This window comes from Neophocaena asiaeorientalis, unplaced genomic scaffold, assembly GCF_003031525.2.
Source record: "Neophocaena asiaeorientalis asiaeorientalis breed wild unplaced genomic scaffold, Neophocaena_asiaeorientalis_V1.1 scaffold59, whole genome shotgun sequence".
Classification (NCBI taxonomy): Eukaryota; Metazoa; Chordata; class Mammalia; order Artiodactyla; family Phocoenidae; genus Neophocaena; species Neophocaena asiaeorientalis.
Genome location: NW_020174268.1, coordinates 1380815 through 1402985, shown reverse-complemented (window position 1 = coordinate 1402985; position 22171 = coordinate 1380815). Strand labels below are relative to the sequence as shown.

The 22171-nt window shown below is 41.5% G+C and overlaps 1 protein-coding gene across 5 annotated transcripts in view; it reads left to right on the top strand.

Annotated features, from left to right (window-relative positions):
• The window catches only part of ENOX1 (ecto-NOX disulfide-thiol exchanger 1), a 590187-nt gene that overhangs the window by 324199 nt on the left and 243817 nt on the right, over positions 1-22171 (top strand). The window contains exons 1-2 of one of the 5 annotated variants that reach the window (XM_024755642.1): positions 9822-9910; positions 15992-16028. The exons of the other annotated variants lie outside the window; for them this stretch is intronic. The gene's annotated coding sequence lies outside the window, so the exon portion shown is untranslated. Of the gene's footprint in view, positions 1-9821; positions 9911-15991; positions 16029-22171 lie in introns of those variants that run through there. 5 annotated transcript variants of the gene reach the window in all.

The window sequence follows — 22171 nt, the reverse complement described above, 5'->3', positions numbered from 1 at the left end:
GTATTTGTAATTGTGAGAATTTCTTATGTGGATAGTTTCTTGCTGGATAATGGTGATTTTTTTATATGAATTTTGGGTGCAAGTTGTTGAATGAATGGCTGGAGTTTCACAGCTAATGTTCAGGGCAGAAATTACCCAACTGCCTTCCAAGTGAGTGATCACTGTTTAGTTATCTTAAAGGCAGATGATTTTCTGCAGTCTCTTTTCTTATTTAATAAACTTACATAGCTTTTCTTAAAATAGTTATTTATTCAGCCCAATCCTCTCACTATTCTATTTTTAAATCATTTTCTTGATGTCTGTTTCTTTTTTTCTCCCTCCCTCCCTCCCTCTCTCTCCCTTCCTCCCTCCCTTCCTTCCTTCATATTTAAAATTTGATGTGGCATCTGCCTCAAATTGACTGTTGGTCCAAATTTCTAGAGCCAAGATAATAATGAGAGTCTATAAATTTATGGAGGAATTTAACTCACTTTGCCTGGTACTCCCTAGACAGTCGCAGAGAATTAAAATGATTTCAGTAATATCCTACCTGAAAGTATTACAGTTGTTGCGTAGTTAGTAGCTGATTTAGGGCAACACCTAAAGTTCTCTGGATAAACTTTCTAGGGTGAAGTACATAATAAGTACGTAAGTACAAAATAAAATTTATAAGACTGGTAACTTGTCGTTCTGTCAGATTGAACACATGCGTTTATACCTTCTAATTCCAAAAAATCTCCCTAAAATTTCAGCAAAGAATTTAAAGACAGCTATACACAGATTGAGAGTGAGAGAGAACAGAGGGAGAGGTGGCTCTAAACAAGAGGTGTCAGCAGACTTTGGGAAGATGGCCCAGTGATGGAGGGGGAGTGGCTGAGGGGTACTGAGAGAAGCCCACAGATTGATTCTGCAGGACCCTGGGGAGACTTAAGAAGGGTGTGAGGGTGAGCCTGGAAAAGGGGGGACTAGTTCACAGTATTTACAGAGTAGTTGGTAGTTAGTAGTACTTAGTGGAATGGAGTGCAGGGACTAGCTCGGCCCTGTTCCTCTCCCACCCTCACACTGCCACTACCAAATCTCCATCCCCGCTGGAGGCTTGAGGCATAGTCTTGGGCTAAATTGAATCAGAGATGCTCTGGACTCAGGGAAACGAGGCCCAGGATAGAGAGGTGAAACTGGGAGAACTAAGTGAAACTCTGTAGAGTGAACAGGTGAGACCCTCCTGGGCTGTTCTACAATGTAGCTCCCAAAGCACCTGTAGCCAGGGACAGGCTCTTTAATTTTTTATTTGATTTTTATTTTATGTTGGAGCATAGCTGATTGTGTTAGTTTCAGGTGTACAGCAAAGTGATTTGGTTATACATATACGTGTATCTATTCTTTTCCACATTCTTTCAGGACAGGCTCTTTAGACAGCAGTTTAAAGGATTCTTATCTAGAGAAACTGAATGACCCAAAGAAATGACCTGACTGGCATTTGGAGTCCCTATCGGAATGGCTAGATTCCTACCCAGTTACCTCATGGGACGCCTGCCAGGTGATACGCACACCCTGCCAGCGTTTCTAATCAGTTGTGTAGGGACTCACTGTACCTAAATATAAATAAATTGTATATTTTCTTTATAGATGTGTTACATATATATGTGAAAGTCTTAAATATAAACGAATAGTGAGAGGATCACCAGATATTTGAGTATGGCTCCCAGCAGAAACTATAGAATAAAATATCGAGATCAAAACAGAGAGAGAGAAACGGGTTGGGGGGCTTGGAAAAATATAGATAATTCAAGAAGCGAAAGAAGAGCTTTTAAAAATCTATAATATCTTCAGAAAGATGGGAGACAATATTATCTCCATGAAATAAAAGGTAAATTCTATAAAAAAAGAAACACTCAGAAAATAAGAAAGAGATCTTGGAAATTAAACTCAGAGTTAAAAAAAAAAAATTCAGAGGTGTAAAAGGTAAAGTCCAGCAAACTTTCTAGAAAGCAGATTAACAGGCAAAGTTGAATAGTGGGGTGGGAAAAAGAAGGTAAAAAAGGTATTGGATCAGTCCACAAGGTTCAGCATTTCGCTACAGAGGTTCCAAAAGGAGAAAATAGATAAAATGGTGGGGAGCCAAATATCAGAGAATAATTCAAGAAAACTTGCAAACCAGAACAACAGGAATTTCCAACTCTAACGGGAAGAGAAAGTGCCCAGAACGATGGATAAGAAAATATCCTCATTAAGGTTTTTTTACTATGAGATTTCAGAAAACCAGGGACTAAAAAGGAGATTCCTAAACCTTCCAGAGAAATAAAACAGGTCACAGATAAAAGAGCAGGAGAACCAGTGGCCTCAGACTTCTCAACTGCAACACTGGATGCTAGAAGACAGTGAAACTCAGCCTGCAAAATTCTGAGGGGGACGAATTTTTACTTAGAATTAAATGACAAGCTTAATTAGCAAGCACGCGTGAGAGTAGAATTAAGACTTTTTCAGACACGCAAGGAAGGTCTCAACAAACTTACCTCCCATGTACCTTTTCTTAGGAAGCTACTAGAGAATGAGCTCCACAAAAATGAGGATGTAAACCAAGAAAGAGGAAACCATGGGATCCAGGAAGCGGGGGACCCAACACAGGCGAGAGGCACAGGGATTTCGCAAGATGGTGTTAAAAAGAAGCCCCAGGACAACAGGTGGGCAGCTGGCCTGGGAAACCACTAGACCGGACGGACTCAATGGTAGGCTTGTGGAGGGAAAAACAGATCTGAGAGATTCATTGGTTGAGTTGCTCACGCCAAAAGTGATTTTAGTAGGGCTTTTATAGTTCCTTTGAAAAGGTCAAGAGTGATGAGTAATAGATACACACAAGAAGGAAGGAAGAAAAAGGTAGCACCAGGAAAAAAATATTGAACAAGCTAGGAAGTGCGTTCTTATACTGCGTGGCTCAGCAGTAAACAATATTATGTGGTCACAACAATGTAAACACAGAATATCGATTTAACCCCAAATTGCAGTTTAATCAACTGGAAATATGGGGGAAGAACGCTTGTTGGGAAGTGGTGATGGTGTAACAGTGTCAAGTTTTCCTCATTTTGCAGAGTAGTAAGACATTAGATAATCTCTAAAAATGATCATTTAAGAAATATCAGTGTCCATATATCACTTAAATATATGGAATCAAATATCAGAATTGAAAGTTAAAGGTGGTGTCCTTTCTTTGCCATGACAGGATTCAACCTCCTTGACGGGGGAGAGCTGGGTTAGACTTACTGGTTAGTCTTCCTGCCCTGGGCCAGCCCATAGATTAACCAAACTTGAGAGCAACTGCTTGGGGCAAAAGTCTTACCCGTATAGGAGGCTACTCGCTCTGGCAAGTCATTATCTTTCACAGTAAAAGCAAACCACAAACAAAAAAGAGGTTTCTGGGGAGCTAGGAGGGGGTGGTGGAGACAGGTGGGGATGGCTGGTTTTGATTATAGGCCTCTTACGGAGTACTTGCTTTTTTAAGCTACAGGCGTATATTACTTTGATAAGTATTAAGTTGGTTTCTTAAATTACTGGAATTGGAAATAGAGGTTATCAAACCAAAGTGTGCAGTACCCCTCCGCCCCATAAAAGCAAAAACAGAAAAAGAGGAAGAGGTTGATGGTGCTTTTCTTGACGCCTTTCAAGACTCATTTATTTATCTCATATCTGATTGCAAGGTGGGAGCCTCAGAACCCTCTGCCAGTCTCACTCCAACCAGCATCTCCTGTCATCTGCGACCACCCCCCGTATTCTGTGTTTAAGCTCTTAGTGGGCTGCTTCGTGTTCCCTTTATAATACCTGTATTTTCCCTCACCTGGGCCTTTGCTGGCTGTGCAGTTATATGCACCTTCCATTCATACATGTTCTCGAAACACACACACATGCACGCACGCACACACACACACATACCCCTTCCCAAAGCCCCCTGGTTCCACCTGCATCCCTACCTGTTTATATCTCAGCCAGGATCCCTCTCTGGATCATAGCATCCTCCCCTTTCCTTTAATTCCTGTTACATTGTCCTTGATCACCACTAACTGATCACACACTGCTTTCAATCACGGTCATTTTTTTCCCTTGTCCAGTCTCTGTTAAGAGCTAGCAGGTGACAAGGGCAGGAACCATACTGCACAGATATTTATTCCTCCTACAGAGCCCGGCAGAGTGTTGACATAATCCAGGTACTGCCTCAGATAATAATTAAATGCATAAATGAATCTTTCATTAAGTGTGAAATATGTCCAGTCATATGGCCCAATGCTAAACATCTGTATCCATGTAAATAAATATTGCTAGAAGGTAAGGAGTTTTTGTTCCTTATTGTTTTAAGGAAGCTTACGTGCTTTCTCCTAAAAGAGGAAGATTGTACTCAGAGCCCAGATGGTTAACTGCTCCCTAAAATTTGTGCTTGTGCTTCCTTTGTGGGGAATGTGGAAAACTTGTCACCTGGAGGGTTTGTATTTGACTCCGCAGGGCTTACAGGGTAGCCTGGCATTGAGGAAAATGTTGCGAGTAGGTTGTCGCCTTCCCTCAGGGTAGAGAAGCTCCTAGACACCCCCCTGTACCTGGTGGATGTAGCCCTGCCTAAGATGTGGCAGAAGGAAAACCACTAATATGAAGCAGGCATTCAGTGGATACCCGGTTATAACGTGGTCACCTGGTCGAGTGGCACACTAGGGCTCCCAGCCACAGCTTCACGTCTAATTGCTCTTTCTACTTCATCAGGCTTTATACCGTGCTCCCCAAATCTCCTTATGACCACTCAGACGATCACCTAATAAGTTCAATAACAAGCTTAATCGAAAACATTCCCTTTGCTTAAGTAACGGAATGCCCATCAGTATTATGGTATATGCACACAGTGGAGTACTATGGGGCCATTAATAAGAATGAGGTAGATCTTTAAGTTGTGATACGGCAAGGGCTTTAACACATATTGCTAAAGGAAAATGTAAATGTGGACTAGGATGACCTCTTTCATGTCTCTACTCAAATACCATCTTTTCCATGAGGCCTTCCTTAACCACTGCATTTATAATTGCAAATGTTCCCCGCCCCTCCCCCCCCACTCCACCGGCTTTTTCTTCATTATCGTTTATCCTTATTTGACATAATGTTTATTTCACTCTTTTGTTTATGATCTAGCTCCCCTGCTGGAATGTGAGGTGCATGAGGGATGTTGCATGTTTTACTTACTCCTTTTCCCCCTGGAAAAATGAATGGCTGGGTGAATGAATTTGTATGAAAAAGTTTATTATTTGCATAGAAGGTTACTATTTGCCCAGAATTTCTAGAAGGCTACACAGACCTAACGGTAGTTCTCTCTGCGCAATAGAAATGGAAGCACATGGGAGGAAGGCAGACTTTTGTTGCTTATATCTTACCATGGACATGCGTCACTTTTGAAGATAAAGACACTAGTGTAATAGGGAATCCCGTGTGAAGTGTTTCTCGAATAGCTGTAATAAAATATAAGTTATTTAGTCAGCACCATTTATTTCTGGTCCTGAAATAATGAACATCATTCAGAATTTCTCTTCTGTTCAGAATTCAAGTTGTAAATGGTCCATGATTCAAGTCCACACTTTATATTTTACGAAGCCTTTACCAACAGAGACATTTTATTTTCTACTGGAGGGGAACGATCTGTACGGATGTTGTGGCGGGAAAATATTCGGGTTTTGGGCCAGATAACATTTGTATCTTCTGACTTTCAGCTAAGTGACCCGGGCGGGTTACTTAACTACCCTGAGTCTCAGTTCCCTTCCCTGTAACACTGGGATAATTTTTCCTAAGAGCAAAGGATGTTGTCCAAGCAAAACAAGATGAAGTCTGTGTATTCAGGGCCAAGCAGTATCTGGTTCAAAGCAGGGTTCGGCAGGTGTCAGGTTCTTCCCTCTTCCCTGCAGAAGGTGACCAAGGGATATTCTTAGCCCTAACTATTCAAAGCATGGCCCCAACATCACCAAGGACTTTATTAGGAATGCAAAATCTCAGGACTTCCCTGGTGGTCCAGTGGTTAAGACTCCATGCTTCCACTGCAGAGGCTGCGGGTTTGATCCCTGGTGGGGGAAGTTACCCATGCCGTGGGGCGTGGCCAAAAAAAAAAAAAAAGAAAAAAAAAGAAAAATCTCAACGCCCACCTGACCTAATGAATCAGAACCTGTAGTTTAACAGAATGCCCAGGTGATTCCTCTGCACATTAAAGTTTGAGAAGCTCTGTTTTTATGCTTCTTACAAATGTTTCAGACAGGCTTGTATTAATCTTATTTTATCTTCTGTATTTTGTAAGATGTATTTTGACATCTTAGAGTCTTGCAGATGCCAAGGAAGCACCGCCCTTCCCAGGGTTAGCTAATTCCTAGAGACAGCGAACAGCTTGCCTGGGAGCACACCTTAGATTGCCAAGTGAACCAATCCTGAGGCCATGCCCACACCTGCCCCTTTTTATCAGGCTCCTGCAGTCCAGTGACTGCTGTGACTATCCCCCTGCCCTAAGTCACACCAGGGCCAGGTGCTGGACAATCAGGAATCATCCCTGTGCCCCAGAACGCACTGAAATTATTGAAGCTATCCAGTCCTAAACCTTCTTAGCCTGCAGAAACCACAGGAAAGGCTTTTGCCCACATTTTTTCCTTATTGCCTCTCCTCCTGAGCAACCCTGGTACCTCTGCACGTGGCCCTGCGTGGCCTGATGTGGCACTTCATGCCTCTTCCTCTTGGAAACGATATGTAACAAACTATCTTTTCTATGACAAGCATCTCCTAACCTGTTCCCCATACCATACCTGCATAAAACCACAACCCTGGATACATTTAAAAACAGGGCTGCCGGGTTATATGCCACTTTTAAACTTTTTTCCCGGGTTGAATGCCACTTGCCAGTCCTTCCCATTCACCTTGCCGACTTTGGTTTCATTTGGAGAAGCGTGAGGGTGCCCAGCAGAGCCAGATGTTCTGATGGAGCATGACTAGCAGGCTGAAAACACAGGAGGATGCTAAGCCACTTCATCAGCCTGAACTTACTTTTAGATAAAGATGATCAAAGATAGCCATGAACAAGGTTGTACATCTGCTTAACGCAGTCTGACTACATTGAATGCCAATAATGGTCCTTAAGCCCGAGCTTTGTACACTCCAGAAACTGCTAATACAAATGATTAAGACCTATATACATTAATGTGTATACAATAGATAACGAATAAGAACCTGCTGTATAAAAAAATAAAATTCAAAAAAAAAATAGTGAAGAGTAAAAAAAACAAAACAAATGACTAAGACCTCCAAGATCGTGGAACTGTTTGAATTGAAACACACAAACTTATTTACAGTATTCTGAGATGTCAAGGAAATGAATGAAAACCTGCCATCCACATCCATTTATTTCTTCCCTGTGGCTTCTTAATATTGTGTATATGTTTTAGGTAGAAATAACTCCTACCAGGGAGCGGCTGTCATGTCACCAAGCAGCTTCCCTTCCCACATTTGCCTTTACCTCTTCTCTCTTCTGTTTTGAAAAGAATCTTGGTATATGGAAGTGAGCTAACTGAAGCTGAAGTTAATAAAAGCAAATATTAAAAGAACATAAAAGGGACTTTTCTTCCTATGACTCAAAGAAAAAAAAATGCAATAAGGAATATCTATTTCAGAAATACTCCACATGTGTTAGATAACGAGAACAGAAGATAATAGTTTCATAGTAACTTTTCCCTTATAAAAATTTTGTACTACAGTTTCATTAAGGAATTAGGATTTGATTAGCAACTTTTAATTAGAAATATTAGATAAGGAAATTTTCCATTACTTTATGACTATCAGTTTTGCTTCCATAAAAAAATAAACCCACACACACAGAGGTAACTACGTGAGGTGACGGATGTGTTATTAACTTTATTGTGGTAATCATTTCACAATATTTGTGCACTGATGAAAAATTAATCAATAGTCGATCTAAGAAAAAATTGTAAATTTTATTCAAACCAACCTGAGGATTATAACCCGAGAGACAGTGTTTCAGAGAGCTCTGAGAACTGTTCCGAAGAGGTAAAGGGGGGCGGTCAGTGTATATGTGATTTTGCAGAAGGGGGTTCATGCAATCAAGCACACATCTTGGTAGAAGGTTACTGCTATTTGTAAGGAACAGATACAGTTAATGGTTTTAGTGCTTTTCGAAGTATGGGAAGATGCAAGAAACTGAGCTCATAAAATTTTCTCCTGAAAATATCAGCTATCTAAGGGTCATTTCTGCCAGTTTTCCTAGAGCACCAAGTACTGCATCCTGATCTTTGCCCTGAATTCCTTTCAGGGCGCATTGTAGGTCAGCGACTGCAGTGATCAATGACTTGAGTCTTGTAGAACTGGATGGTGAAGGACATTCTTTATTTTACAGTCCCTCCTTTTCAGCCTTAATTTCTACCAAGGTTTTGGAGGTATACCATGACCAATTTGTCCCACTATGCTAGGAATGCTCATTCCCAGGCAAGGCAAGTATTTCGTTGATGGACCACTCAGTGTGCTATTACTGGACTAGGCCCTGTTAACAGTAGCCAAAAGCCCAGTTTTATAGGTAAGGGAACTGAGACTCTGTTACGGTCCAGGAGATGGTTCCCTCTTGTTGTTTCTTTCCACATCTAGGGTTGCACTATTACCGTCATGGATCTTACAGAGCTCTGTATTTGGTCAGTTGTTTCAAGTCACCTCGTCCTCATTATTTCTTATCAGAGGCTCAGTCACACATTTGGTAATGCAAGAAACAATAATCTTGGAAAACAGGCAGAATACAAGTAACACAATACAAGTAATACAAGAATACAAGTAATATAGTTAGTAACATGAATAAGGTCATAAGTATTTAAGCTAAGGACTTCCATTGGGGGGTGCCCAGTATCTCCTCAGTCTTTTGACCAATGTGGTCTGCACCAGTCGCTGTCTTTAAGGGAAATGATATATTGGCTTTGTATCAATACATAAAGTTCAGCAGAGATGTCTGTACATACAAGGCGAGTGGCGGGTCATCCTGAGCCCTTACGTGATTGAGACAGGAATGTTACCTTCCAAGGAGTTACATGGCTGGTGCCAGAAGAAGAGAAATTGATCTTTATGGTTGAGCCGGCCTTTCTGCCATTGGGGAGGTCTGGTTAATGCAAAAAGCAGGTGCACTGTGCACACCAGAGGGTTGGGAGGAGGCCCAAACGGGCAGAGAAAATAATTTCTGTTTAAATTTTTCTGATTTTGCCTTCAAATATGAATTTTTATTTCATATGTATATCAAATCATCGTGTTAAATGCATGTCATACAATTTTATTTCTCAATTATACTTTGATAATGCTGGGAGGGGAAAAAACTTATTTGTCATGATGATAAAAAGAAACTTTGGCTACAGATATCAGGATTTTGTTTTCCATTCCTGGCCCTATCAGATTCAACATTACAGCCCGAGCAGTGTCTAAAATTTGACTTGTGGCGTCCCCTGAATGTCCCACCTGCTTGTTTCTCAGTAGGTATTTTGTTTGATTTCTCCTTGACCCTTTTCCAAGAAACCTAATTTGCCCAGGGGAGTCTCACACAGGAAAAGAGTGTTTGCATCTGCTTAGGGAAATGTGCCTGAAATAATGACTTATTTAGAACGAGTAACAGAATGGAATGGAATGGATTGATAAGCCAGTTTGAGCAGGCAGAGAGCAACCCAGGCCTCGTAACTCTTATAAAAGGAGCCCTGCAGCAAAGCAGTTTGCCCAGACCGCCTGCCAAAACCTATCTCCCTTCAAGGAACGTTGTCTCTGTAAACTCCGTGCAAACTTCTGACTCCTACAAACACCTCGAGGCACGCTATCTCAAGTTCCACTTATACTTCTAAGATGGTGCGGATTTCTCGGTTCAGCCCTGCGGACCCCAGGGTAGAAATTGCTCTCCGAGGTATGTTACCCATTTTAAACTTCCTCGAGTCCTTCAGATGACTGCAGAGCGCTGGGTGGTGGTAGTGCTGTGCCCAGTAGTTAAGGCACTTCCTTGGTGGCCAGGAGAGGTGACGGGTGTGCTGAGACCTGGCTTCCCCCAAGAGAGAGTTGGACTCAGCTTCTTTCTCGCTTAAAATGAACCAGGCGGTCAGAAGTAGGGAGTAGGGAGCTGACGTCCATCTAGCAGAATGAAGGATGAATTGAAGCAAAGAAAAAAGAAGAAAACAGAAGAAAACAGAACATTGCCCCTGCATGGCTCTTTTGTGCTGCTCCATTTCCCATTTCTGTTGCTTTGTCTTTTTTCTCTTCACTTGTCTGCCAAGAAGTTATAGTTGATTTGATTATAACCATAGCCTCAAGGTTGGCAGCTCTGAAATGTCAGAGGTAACAGAAAGCTTCTTAAAATAAATTTTGAAAACGTGCAGCTAGGTTAATTTCTTCCCATCTTAATGTTTCTCCGCTATTTAATACAAAAAAAAACCCACAGAAAACCCCACAGCCCAACCATTGACCATATTTCAGTTAGCAAGTTTAAGCTTAAATAAAGTTCTGTTTATGCAGAGGGGTAAGGAGAGCTTCCCTTTTTTAAAAAAAAAATTTTAATCTATCTTTGCACAATTAGCAAATTATTAAATGACCTTTCCTTCAAAGTCTGCAAGCCCTTGCTTGTTTCCACTAGTAAGAGAACATGTTTTACAAGGTTCACGTTGATTAATTGACAAATGCTGGTAAAATCAAAACAGGGCTAAAATGCAGTCCACCGGCATTTTAAATTCCTTTTGTTCAATAATGTTTCAAGTGCCTATACATTTATGGTTCGCCTTTCAATGAATATTACTGTCGTAATTGAAACACCTGTTGTGGAAACGTATGTCTGAAGACGACAGTCAGAAACCCCAGCTAAGACTAAACATTTCTATATCTGCATATGCTTTTCTGCTCAATTAAAAGCACTGATTGCTGTGAGCACTTTAAAGATGGATGCTTTATATTTTATGCGAAATGAACACTAACACATTTTAATACATTTTGAAATTCAGGTACCCTTGATTGACCTAAGTATAGTGTTCCATACATTCATAGAGAGCTTAAACCATACAAATCAATCAATAAATGCTCTAAACGACTAGCCTCACGCCATTCACTGAAAGCATGGCATTCTTAGCTCATTGCCACCCAGCTGTTTTGGCAGCTCTGCTGGGCTCCATTAGAGGGCCTGGAGCTTGGCTGTTTCACACTCAGATGTGTTTCAGACATCGAAGATGCTTGGCCAAACCCAGATTCCCGTTTTTTACTCATAAGTAGCTGTCCAGTAGAATTTCTTGCATCCCAGGACAAACCTGAAGGTGCCGAGGATCCCAGCAGGAGAAAATGTACGTTAGGTCATAGACTGTCCTGCAGAGTTCCCACACCCATCCTGTCGTGGTCCTTACTCACTGGATAGACTCAGAGATTCTGGTGCCTCAAGAACCACCCTAGCGTGTAGATTCAGGGCTCCACCAATCTGATAGTTTTGTCTGGGCCATCTTCAAAAGTCCTGCCTCATCCCAGTTCTTGGGAAATTAGATATCGTCCAAAAGTGCCTTGACATACTCTTCTCAACAAAGTCATTCTAACTCAGCAAATATTTGCCAATTCTGCTAGATGCCAGGCCCTGCGCTGGGCCCTGGGGATGCAGACATAAACCCAGACAGACTCTCTATCCTTAGGGAGCTTACAATATCCAATCGTAACTGTCAACATTTGCAATTTGTTATTTGAGAGATGTCTTTACATAGTTTGCCAAATTCTTTTGAGTCCCTATAGGATGCCAGGCACCATTCTAGGTCTTCAGTAAATATTCTAAATGTTTTCTTTGTCTGGTAATCATCAGAGACCTCTATGTTCTGGTGGCCCCCTGAGGCAAATCTCATTTGCGAGTCTTCTGTGGGAACTACCTCAGTTGCTGGTTACCAGGTAACAGTTGTACTCAAGAGTACCACAGCTGCCAGACCCGGATTTGGTCAGTGGAACTGAACTGAGACCCTCACTCTGAACTCAAAGGATGTGCCGCCCTCAGGATGGGCGTGAAGATCCTGGAGCAGGAATGTGGGGCTGGTGATAACGGACTTAAGGACAATTTGGGCCATTTAGAATCAGGCTGATTGGGGAATGTAGAGGCACATTAAACTGACAAGCCAGGGCAGAGGTCTGGGCAGAAGTCACACTGGGCCAGTAAATGGTAGAATTCCAAGTGACTGACTAGAAGGTAAGGACAGAAAGCAGACTAGTGGAGGCAACCCGTTAGATCAGACAAGGTGAGTTGTCGGAGTCGGCAGCCCAGCCAGCACGTGAGCATTCCAGAACCTCAGCCACTGCTGCTGGCATGGGTCCAGCCATCACATCACGAGCATGAGACATAAGGATGATAAACGGGGAGAAAACCTCTCCCATGGAACTTGGTCGCAGGAAGTAAAATGTGCTTCGAGTCACCTAGATTACGGGCTGAGAGCAGACCGGGCAGCGTGGCAGAGAATTTCTGAGTTTGGGCTCATTACGTTCTCGCAGCCCAGACATCATTAAGACAGCGTCTGGCGTGCGATAAACACCGTTCTGCCAAACTGACCTGCGTCCTGAGAGGGAGGCAGGTTCCAAAATGAAGCGGTTTGTACATGGCAATATTATAAAAATTAAATTAAACTGCCCTGCCACTTAATGGAGACCAAAGAAAAACCACAGGAGAGTCAGACACATGAGGAGGAGGACCGTTTGTCCAAATGATACATGCGTTGCCCCTGTATTGATGTCGTTCCCTCCTTTGGTTTCTTTCCTGTGGGGTGGCATTTAGCAAGGAGAGGACAGAGCTGCACAGAACTGGGAAGTTGGAAGTGTGTGTGGTGAGCTGTGAGCTGGTCGGAGATGTTTTCCTTGTGGGAGCATTTGGAAAGAAAGAAATGAAGAGGGAAGGGTGGAGGACTGAAGCCCTGCAGGACTCCCAGGTTTAAGTCTGCGAGATGCCAGAACTGGGTGACTTGCTTGCAGCTCGCCCAGGATCCCTTCTGATCTTCCCTCGGGAAGGTACTGCCTGCCCGTCTCCATCGCCCAGGGGCTCCTTTATGTTGATGGCAATAGCCACCAGTCAAAAGAGTAGGAAAGATGATTCCTTGTGACCTTAATAAAAGTCCTGTCGTGCCAGTGTTGTGCATCACACACGGAAGCTGTAAAACACAGTCTTTTTCAAAGTGTCCTACGTCCCCAAGTTGGGCGGGTGGGACATGACAGAGACCACCCCCCACACCCGCACAGCAGTTATGCTCACTGCCACTCTGACCGCTGAAGCCATGAAGGACCACAGAGCCATTCCTCACTCTGCAGTCCCGAACCAACATTCCCTATTTTGACACTAGATGGAGCGTTGTTATTATTACAGCGGCTCTCAAATGTGCATATGTAAAACCCAGAAGGCTGAAAACATTTCTCTAGAACATTGTATTATTCTGCCGAATCGGAGAACACTGGGAGAGGAGAGCCAATGCGAAGTGTGTAATCCAAACACTGGCTTTTCCTTTCCACCCGAGAAAACCGTGACCAGCCCAAGTTCATGCAGTGAGTCAGCAGCAGACCCAGAGCCAGAAGCCAGGCCCCAAGTCTAGCGAGACCCAGGCGGCCCCACAGTCTGCACACCTGCCCGGGGAGGAGGGGTGACACGTGGGTCTAGGGAGCCACAGTTTCAGCTCTCCAAAGCTGCCTTCTTTTACATGGGGAATAATAAGAGGGTTAAGTCTCCAAGGCACGTCTTCCTAAAAATACACTCTTCCTGCATCTTGGCTCTACTTGTTGATGGCTCAGAGAAAACAGTGAACACAGTCCAGACACTTGGTTCGTTTATCTTTGTAACCTCTCTCTCACACACAGGCACACACACCCGTACACTTACACATACACGCACACCTCTTTGAAAAAGTACCAATATGAATGAATTAACTTTTATAAAATGAATAAGCAAAACTATAACCTATTATATTTAGCTTCCTGCTGACTTAAATTTCCCTTAGGTTTTTAACTCCAGTTTCGTTAGCTTCTAGGCCCTGTGGAAACCCATCAAAGTCTTGTCCTCTTCGTGGTCTCAGCCTCTCAGCAGCGTCTTCACTTGGGCATTAGAGCCTCATGCCTCCTCCGTCCGGGTCTACCCAGGAGACCTTGCTTCCCCCCTTTCTTGTCCCTCTGTAGCAGAAGAGGGACACAGTACAAAATGTGAAGTCTGCAGCCCAGCCTTCATCTCTATTCAAGAGACCAATGTGATTAAGTGACTGGGAGAAAATGATGGGTTTCTCCTTGCTCTCCTCCCTTCTGACTAATAGGACCCAGCACAGAGCAAAATTCTTAAACACTCTGTAGTTGATAGCTCTTGGCAGACTTTTTTCTTAGCAGACCCTCTTAATGAGATCGATTTAACTTGTATTTTAAACAGACCGAAAAGGCATGATTATTGCAGTATGCTTTTCCTGATGTCATTGGTAGCACTTCTCACTCACAAACCTACGGTGCTAATTCCGACTGTTACTTCAGTTATGGCATCATTCTCTCTCTGTTTCTACCAAGGTACTTTAAGTCCTCTCCTTCCTGTTACATGTACTTCTAACCATTTAGGGTGCTTGTGAGAAGGGCAGGCCAGTGAGAAAGAAACCATCTAGTTTGTGATTTTTACGTCATGTTAGACTTCTCAAACTTGAATCTTTTTGAAGGAAAACACCTTTAAAAGTCTGATTTTAAACCCTTGGTATGGATGGGCTGATTTGTTTTTGGTTTTGGTTTTGGTTTTGGTTTTTTTCCTCTGGCTTGGAATGCTCTCCCCTGCCTGGCCTAATCTTCTTCATCCTTTAAGACCCAGCTCAAATGTCATCTCTTCTGCTGAGCATCTACCCTCCCTACTCCCATGTTCCCTTCCAGAATCCTCACTCTTTATTCTGTACTGCCAGAACATTTGATTCATACCACGAGAATGTAACCCCAGCACATTACAACCAGATATACATGTGTCTGTCCCGCCAGACCAGTCGCAGGCTACTTGAAGGCAGGACCAGCAGACGGTAGTCATCTTGCATCACCTGCTCAGCACAGCAGATGAGGTGCCCTGGGAGTTCTATACATATTTATGGGGTCGACTCAAATTATGGCAGCATCAGCTCTTTTAACATCAGGGTTCTGAGGTTTTGGAAAGTGTGTCAAGTAAAGGTATAATTTTAAAACCGTGGTCTTCTGAAATTTTCTGAAGAAAGAACTTTATATTCTTATTTTTAAGGGGAAAGTGTTAACATAAAACTCAGCATACATTGCCTGCATCTGGGGTTACTGGTCATGTGTTTGCTCCCCACATCTTAACGGGATAGAAATTTTTGTCACCAATTCATTTCGCCTTGTGCAAAAGATATATCCTAGAAAAGTTGTGTGTAAAAGTGATGTCTGTAAATCAAGTTAGGTTTTAAAAATGCACTGAGGGAGCAGTTTAAAGAAAATATTTTTCCAAGTGAACGAGGATAATTTTCCAAGTAAAATGGATCATTTCTGGACTTAACCAGAGAATTTGCCTGTTGTAGAGAAGTATTTTTCCTAGAATGATAAAAGGCTCCCCTATATTCAAAATTCACCTGGCATAAATTTCATGCTTTTCCATAGTCTATTTAAAACACTGGACTTACTGCTAAGATTTTAAATTTATACAACAGATATTCTTGGCTTACTAACAGTGAATAACTTCTCACTGTCATAAAATTGATATGTATTATGCATTATTTCTGGTTCAGTTACTTTAAAAATTACTTGTGTGGGCATTTAATGATTTAACACAAAGCTTCTTGGAAGGAGTCAGTGTATTATACTCTTGATCTGCAAGTAGAGCTGGGGGCTGATGTGAAGGCTTACGCTGTCCCGGGATGTGGAAAAGGGGACCAGGCACCCGTCTCAGTGAAATACTTACCATCTGAAGAACCGAAGATGTTGTGCTGGGGACTAAAGTTTTATACGAGTTTTATTTAAAGGTTTCCATTTTCCTTTTTTCTAGATTGGCCGAAGGGAATTGAAGAGAGGGGCGGAGAAGTGTAAGTTTGGGGTTAGTGCTGTTAGAGTTTATAGTGAATGACTTACTCATTGTCCCTTCCCATTCAGAGTTCAGGGCCACCGCCACCTCTTCTCCTATCCCCCGGTGGTGGGCACAGCAGAAGTCCTTTAATAATGCATTCACTGAGTTTGAAAAACAATATTCTTGGCTCTGAAACTGCATTTAACACATCCTCAGCAAATGCCATGTGGCAAACCTAGTTCTTTTAGACTGCGGTTCTACAGTGCATCAGTAAAGCACGCGGGTGTTGGCCTTTTTCAGTGAACAAGACGAGAAATGTTGAGGACCTTTTAAATTAAAACGCAACTTTAAATACGCACTCTCATTTTCCTGGACAGCTGAGGCCTGCCTATGCTAATACGCAGCTGATCTTAGGTCTGCGGAGGGCTTGGGAATCGGTCACACCCAGTTCATCTTTGCTTGTCTTAGCTCCGCCTGTGGAAGCACGGGGCCTGCTCTGTTCAATTCTCCCTACATTTAGGCGTTCAATTTCCCGGGAAATCTTTCTCATGCCTGGACACTTCTCTCGTGAGCATCACATTTGGACCAACGTATATGCCTCCACCCAATTTTAATTAAGTAGTAAAGCTGATCTCTATTTATTAGAATTTCAAAAATAGATATCCCCCCTCCAACCTCCACTTTAAAAAACGGTTTTATTGGCTGTGTCTTTTCTCACTCCTAAAAAATATCTAAGGAGAAACCCCCTACCTCATTGTGAGAGCTCATCCAACTTTGATTGCGGGTCCTTGGGATGAGAACACGCAGAGACACGTGGTTGCCTGGAGGTTAGGTTTACCCAAATGTGACCGTTACTAGCAGACCCGCCGTACTGCCTTGGGGCAGGTAGGTTCTGGGATGGGCCTCCAGGTGCGAGAGTGGCATCTGACCTCTTCCACTGGATTAAAAATTAAAATCTGTTTAGAAGCAAGCTGCTCACTTCTAGCCTGGAGCTTCTAGCAGTAATCCCAGGTTAATGAATGTGTTTCAAGGGAATAGCGTTTCCTTCCTCCTTGCTTCAATTTCCCCCTCTCTCTTTTTGTTTTACTTTTCTCATCTGCCTGCTTTCCTGTTTGGACAGTGGCAACAACCATCATAATTCTAATAATCTGAGCTGAATACTGATTTAGAAAGGCTGTGTACAGCCTTTGTAAGAAACGACACAGATTTAGCTTAGCATAAAGTAATTTTCAATCAGTTAACTGAAGTCTCTAGTACACAGAGAATCCTTTTTTGATTACAGCTGTTTGGGGAAAATTGCAAATAATATAAAAACAGGCTTACATCGTAGACTTTAGCTAATACCTAGGATGCGATAAGGAATTATTCCAATTTCTTAAATTTACATTTATACATCCAGTACTATGTATTGACGGCTGGTCTTCAGAATGATGATCAGAATATTCAGAGATATAAAATATGAACAGGACAGTTCTGTATTCTTTCTTTGTTTTTCATAATTCTGACTTTTTTTATTGTAGCTTTATTTTTATTTTTTTAAACATCTTTATTGGAGTGTAATTGCTTTACAATGGTGTGTTAGTTTCTGCTTTGTAACAAAATGAATCAGCTATATATATACATGTATCCTCATATCTCCTCCCTCTTGCATCTCCCTCCCACCCTCCCTATCCCAACGCTCTAGGTGGACACAAAGCACTGAGCTGATCTCCCTGTGCTATGCGCCTGCTTCCCACTAGCTATCTATTTTACATTTGGTAGTGTACATGTCCATGCCACTCTCTCACTTCGCCCCAGCTTACCCTTCCCCCTCCCCGTGTCCTCAAGTCCATTCTCTACATCTGCGTCTTTATTCCTGTCCTGCCCCTAGGTTCTTCAGAACCATTTTTTCTTTTTTTAGATTCCATATATATATGTGTTAGCATACGGTATTTGTTTTTCTCTTTCTGACTTACTTCACTCTGTATGACAGACTCTAGGTCCATCCACCTCACTACAAATAACTCAATTTCGTTTCTTTATATGGCTGACTAATATTCCATTGTATATATGTGCCACATCTTCTTTATCCATTCATCTGTTGATGGACACCTAGGTTGCTTCCATGTCCTAGCTATTGTAAATAGAGCTGCAATGAACATTGTGGTTATGGTTCTTTTTGAACTATGACTCTTTTTGAATTATGGTTTTCTCTCGGTATATGCCCAGTAATGGGATTGCTGAGTCGTATTTTTAGTTTTTTAAGGAACCTCCATACTGTTCTCCATAGTGGCTGTATCAATTTACATTCCCTCCAACAGTGCAAGAGGGTTCCTTTCTGTCCACACCCTCTCCAACATTTAATGTTTGTAGATTTTTTTATGATAGCCATTCTGACTGGTGTGACATGATACCTCATTGTACTTTTGATTTTCATTTCTCTAATGATTAGTGATGTTGAGCATCCTTTCATGTGTTTGCTGGCGATCTGTATATCTTCACTGGAGAAATGTCTATTTAGGTCTTCTGCCCATTTTGGACTGGGTTGTTTATTTTTTTAATATTGAGATGCATGAGCTTCTTGTAAATTTTGGAGGTTAATCCTTTGTCAGTTACTTTGTTTGCAAATATTTTCTCCCATTCTGAGGGTTCTCTTTTCATCTTATTTATGGTTTCCTTTGCTGTGCAAAAACTTTTAAGTTTCATTAGGTCCCATTTGTTTATTTTTGTTTTTATTTCCACTTCTCTAGGGGATGGTTCAAAAAGGATATTGCTGTGATTTATGTGATAGAGTCTTCTGCCTATGTTTTCCTCTAAGAGTTTTATAGGGTCTGGCCTTACATTTGGGTCTTTAATCCATTTCAAGTTTATTTTTGTGTATGAAGTTATAGAGTGTTCTAATTTCATTCTTTTACATGTAGCTGTCCAGTTTTCCCAGCATCACTTACTGAAGAGGCTGTCTTTTCTCCACTGTATATGTTTGCTTCCTTTATCAGAGATAAGGTGACCATATGTACGTGGGATTATCGCTGGGCTTTCTATCCTGTTCCATTGCTCCATATTCCGCTTTTGTGCCAGTACCACACTGTCTTGATTACTGTAGCTTTGTAGTATAGTCTGAAGTCTGGAGCTTGATTCCTCCAGCTCTGTTTTTCTTTTTTTTTTCTTTTTTTTTTTTTGCCGTACGCGGGCCTCTCACTGTTGTGGCCTCTCCCGTTGAGGAGCACTGGCTCCGGACGTGCAGGCTCAGCGGCCATGGCTCACGGGCCCAGCCGCTCCATGGCATGTGTGATCTTCCCAGACCGGGGCACGAACCCGTGTCCCCTGCATCGGCAGGCGGACTCTCAACCACTGCGCCACCAGGGAAGCCCCCCCAGCTCCATTTTTCTTTCTCAAGATGGCTTTGGCTATTTGGGGTCTTTTGTGGTTCCATACAAACTATGAAATTTTTTGTTCTAGTTATGTGAATAATGGCATTGTTAGTTTGATAGGGATTACACTGAATCTGTAGACTGCTCTGGGTAGTATGGTCATTTTTACAGTGTTGATTCTTCTAATCCAAGAACATGGTCTATCTCTCCATCTGTTTGTATCATCTTTAATTTCTTTCATCAGTGCCTTATAGTTTTCTGCATACAGGTCTTTTGTCTCCTTAGGTAGGTTTGTTCCCAGGTATTTTATTCTTTTTGTTGCAGTGGTAAATGGAAGTGTTTCCTTAATGTCTCTGTCAAATTTTTCATCATTAGTGTATCGGAATGCAAGAGATTTCTGTGCATTAACTTTGTATCCTGCTGCTTTACCAAATTCATTGATTAGCTCTAGTAGTTTTCTGGTAGCACCTTTAGAATTCTCTATGTATAGTATCATGTCATCTGCAAATAGTAACAGTTTTACTTCTTTTTTTCCCGTTTTGTATTCCTTTTCTTTCTTTTTCTTCTCTGATTGCTGTGGTTAACACTTCCAAAACTATGTTGAATAATAGCAGTGAGAGTGGGCAACCTTGTCTTCTTCCTGATCCTAGTAGAAATGGTTTCAGTTTTTCACCACTGAGAACGATGTTGGCTGTGGGTGTGTCATGTATGGCCTTTATTATGTTGAGGTAAGTTCCCTCTATGCCTACTTTCTGGAGGGTTTTTATCATAAATGGGTGTTGAATTTTGTCGAAAGCTTTTTCTGCCTCTATTGAGATGATCATAAGGTTTTTCTCCTTCAATTTGTTAATATAGTGTATCGTACCATATTGATTGATTTGCGTATATTGAAGAATCCCTGCATCCCTGGGATAAACCCCACTTGATCATGGTGTATGATCCTTTTAATGTGCTGTTGGATTCTGTTTGCTAGTATTTTGTTGAGGATTTTTGCATCTGTGTTCATCAGTGTTATTGGCCTGTAGTTTTCTTTCTTTGTGACATCTTTGTCTGGTTTTGGTATCAGGATGATGGTGGCCTCATAGAATGAGTTTGGGAGTGTTCCTCCTCTGCTGTATTTTCGAAGAGTTTGAGAAGGATAGGTGTTAGCTCCTCTCTAAATGTTTGATAGAATTCATCTGTGAAGCCATCTGGTCCTGGGCTTCTGTTTGTTGGAAGATTTTTAATCACAGTTTCAATTTCAGTGCTTGTGATTGGTCTGTTCATATTTTCTATTTCTTCCTGGTTCAGCCTCAGGAGGTTGTTCTTTTCTACGAATTTGTCCATTTCTTCCAGGTTGTCCATTTTATTGGCATACAGTTGCTTGTAGTGATCTCTCATGATCCTTTGTATTTCTGCAGTGTCAGTTGTTACTTCTCCTTTTTCATTTCTAATTCTGTTGATTTGAGTCTTCTCCCTTTTTTTTTTGATGAGTCTGGCTAACGGTTTATCAATTTTGTTTATCTTCTCAAAGAACCAGGTTTTCATTTTATTAATCTCTGCTATTGTTTCCCTCATTTCTTTTTCATTTATTTCTGATCTGATCTTTATGATTTCTTTCTTTATGGTAACCTTGGGGGGGTTTTGTTCTTTCTCTAATTGCTTTAGGGGTAAGGTCAGGTTGTTAATATTTGAGATTTCTCTGGCTTCTTGAGGTAGGATTGTATTGCTATAAACTTCCCTCTTAGAACTGCTTTTGCTGCATCCCATAGCTTTTGGGTCTTCATGTTTTCATTGTTATTTGTTTCTAGGTATTTTTGGATTTCCTCTTTGATTTCTTCAGTGATCTCTTGGTTATTTAGTAGTGTGTTGTTTAGCTTCCATGTGTTTGTAGTTTTTACAGATTTTTCACTGTAATTGATACCTAGTCTCATAGTGTTGTGGTTGGAAAGATACTTGATACGATTTCAATTTTCTTAAATTTACAGAGGCTTGACTTGTGACCCAAGATGTGATCTATCCTGGAGAATGTTCCATGAGCACTTGAGAAGATAGTGCATTCTGTTGTTTTTGGATGGAATGTCCTATAAATATCAATTAAGTCCATCTTGTTTAATGTATCACTTAAAGCTTGTGTTTCCTTATTTATTTTCATTTTGGATGATCTGTCCATTGGTGAAAGGGGTTGTTAAGTCCCCTACTATTATTGTGTTACTGTCGATTTCCTGTTCTGTGGCTGTTAGCATTTGCCTTATGTATTGAGGTGCTTCTATGTTGGGTGACTAAATATTTACAACTGTTATATCTTCATCTTGGATTGATCCCTTGATCATTATGTAGTGTCCTTATTTGTCTCTTGTAATAGTCTTTATTTTAAAGTCTATTATGTCTTTTATGAGCATTGCTACTCCAGCTTTCTTTTGATTTTCATTTGCATGGAATATCTTTTTCCATCCCCTCACTTTCAGTCTGTATGTGCCTCTAGTTCTGAAGTGGGTTTCTTGTAGAAGCATATATATGGGGCTTGTTTTTGTATCCATTCAGCCAGTCTATGTCTTTTGGTTGGAGCATTTAATCCATTTACATTTAAGGTAGTTATTGATATGTATATTCCTATTACCATTTTCTTAATTGTTTTGGGTTTGTTTTTGTGAGTCTTTTCCTTCCCTTGTGCTTCCAGCGTAGATAAGGTCCTTCAGCATTTGTTGTAAAGCTGGTTTGGTGCTGCTGAATTCTCTTAGCTTTTGCTTGGCTGCAAAGGTTTTAATTTCGCCGTCAATTCTGAATTAGATTGTTGCTGGGTAGAGTAATCTTGGTTGTAGGTTTTTCCCTT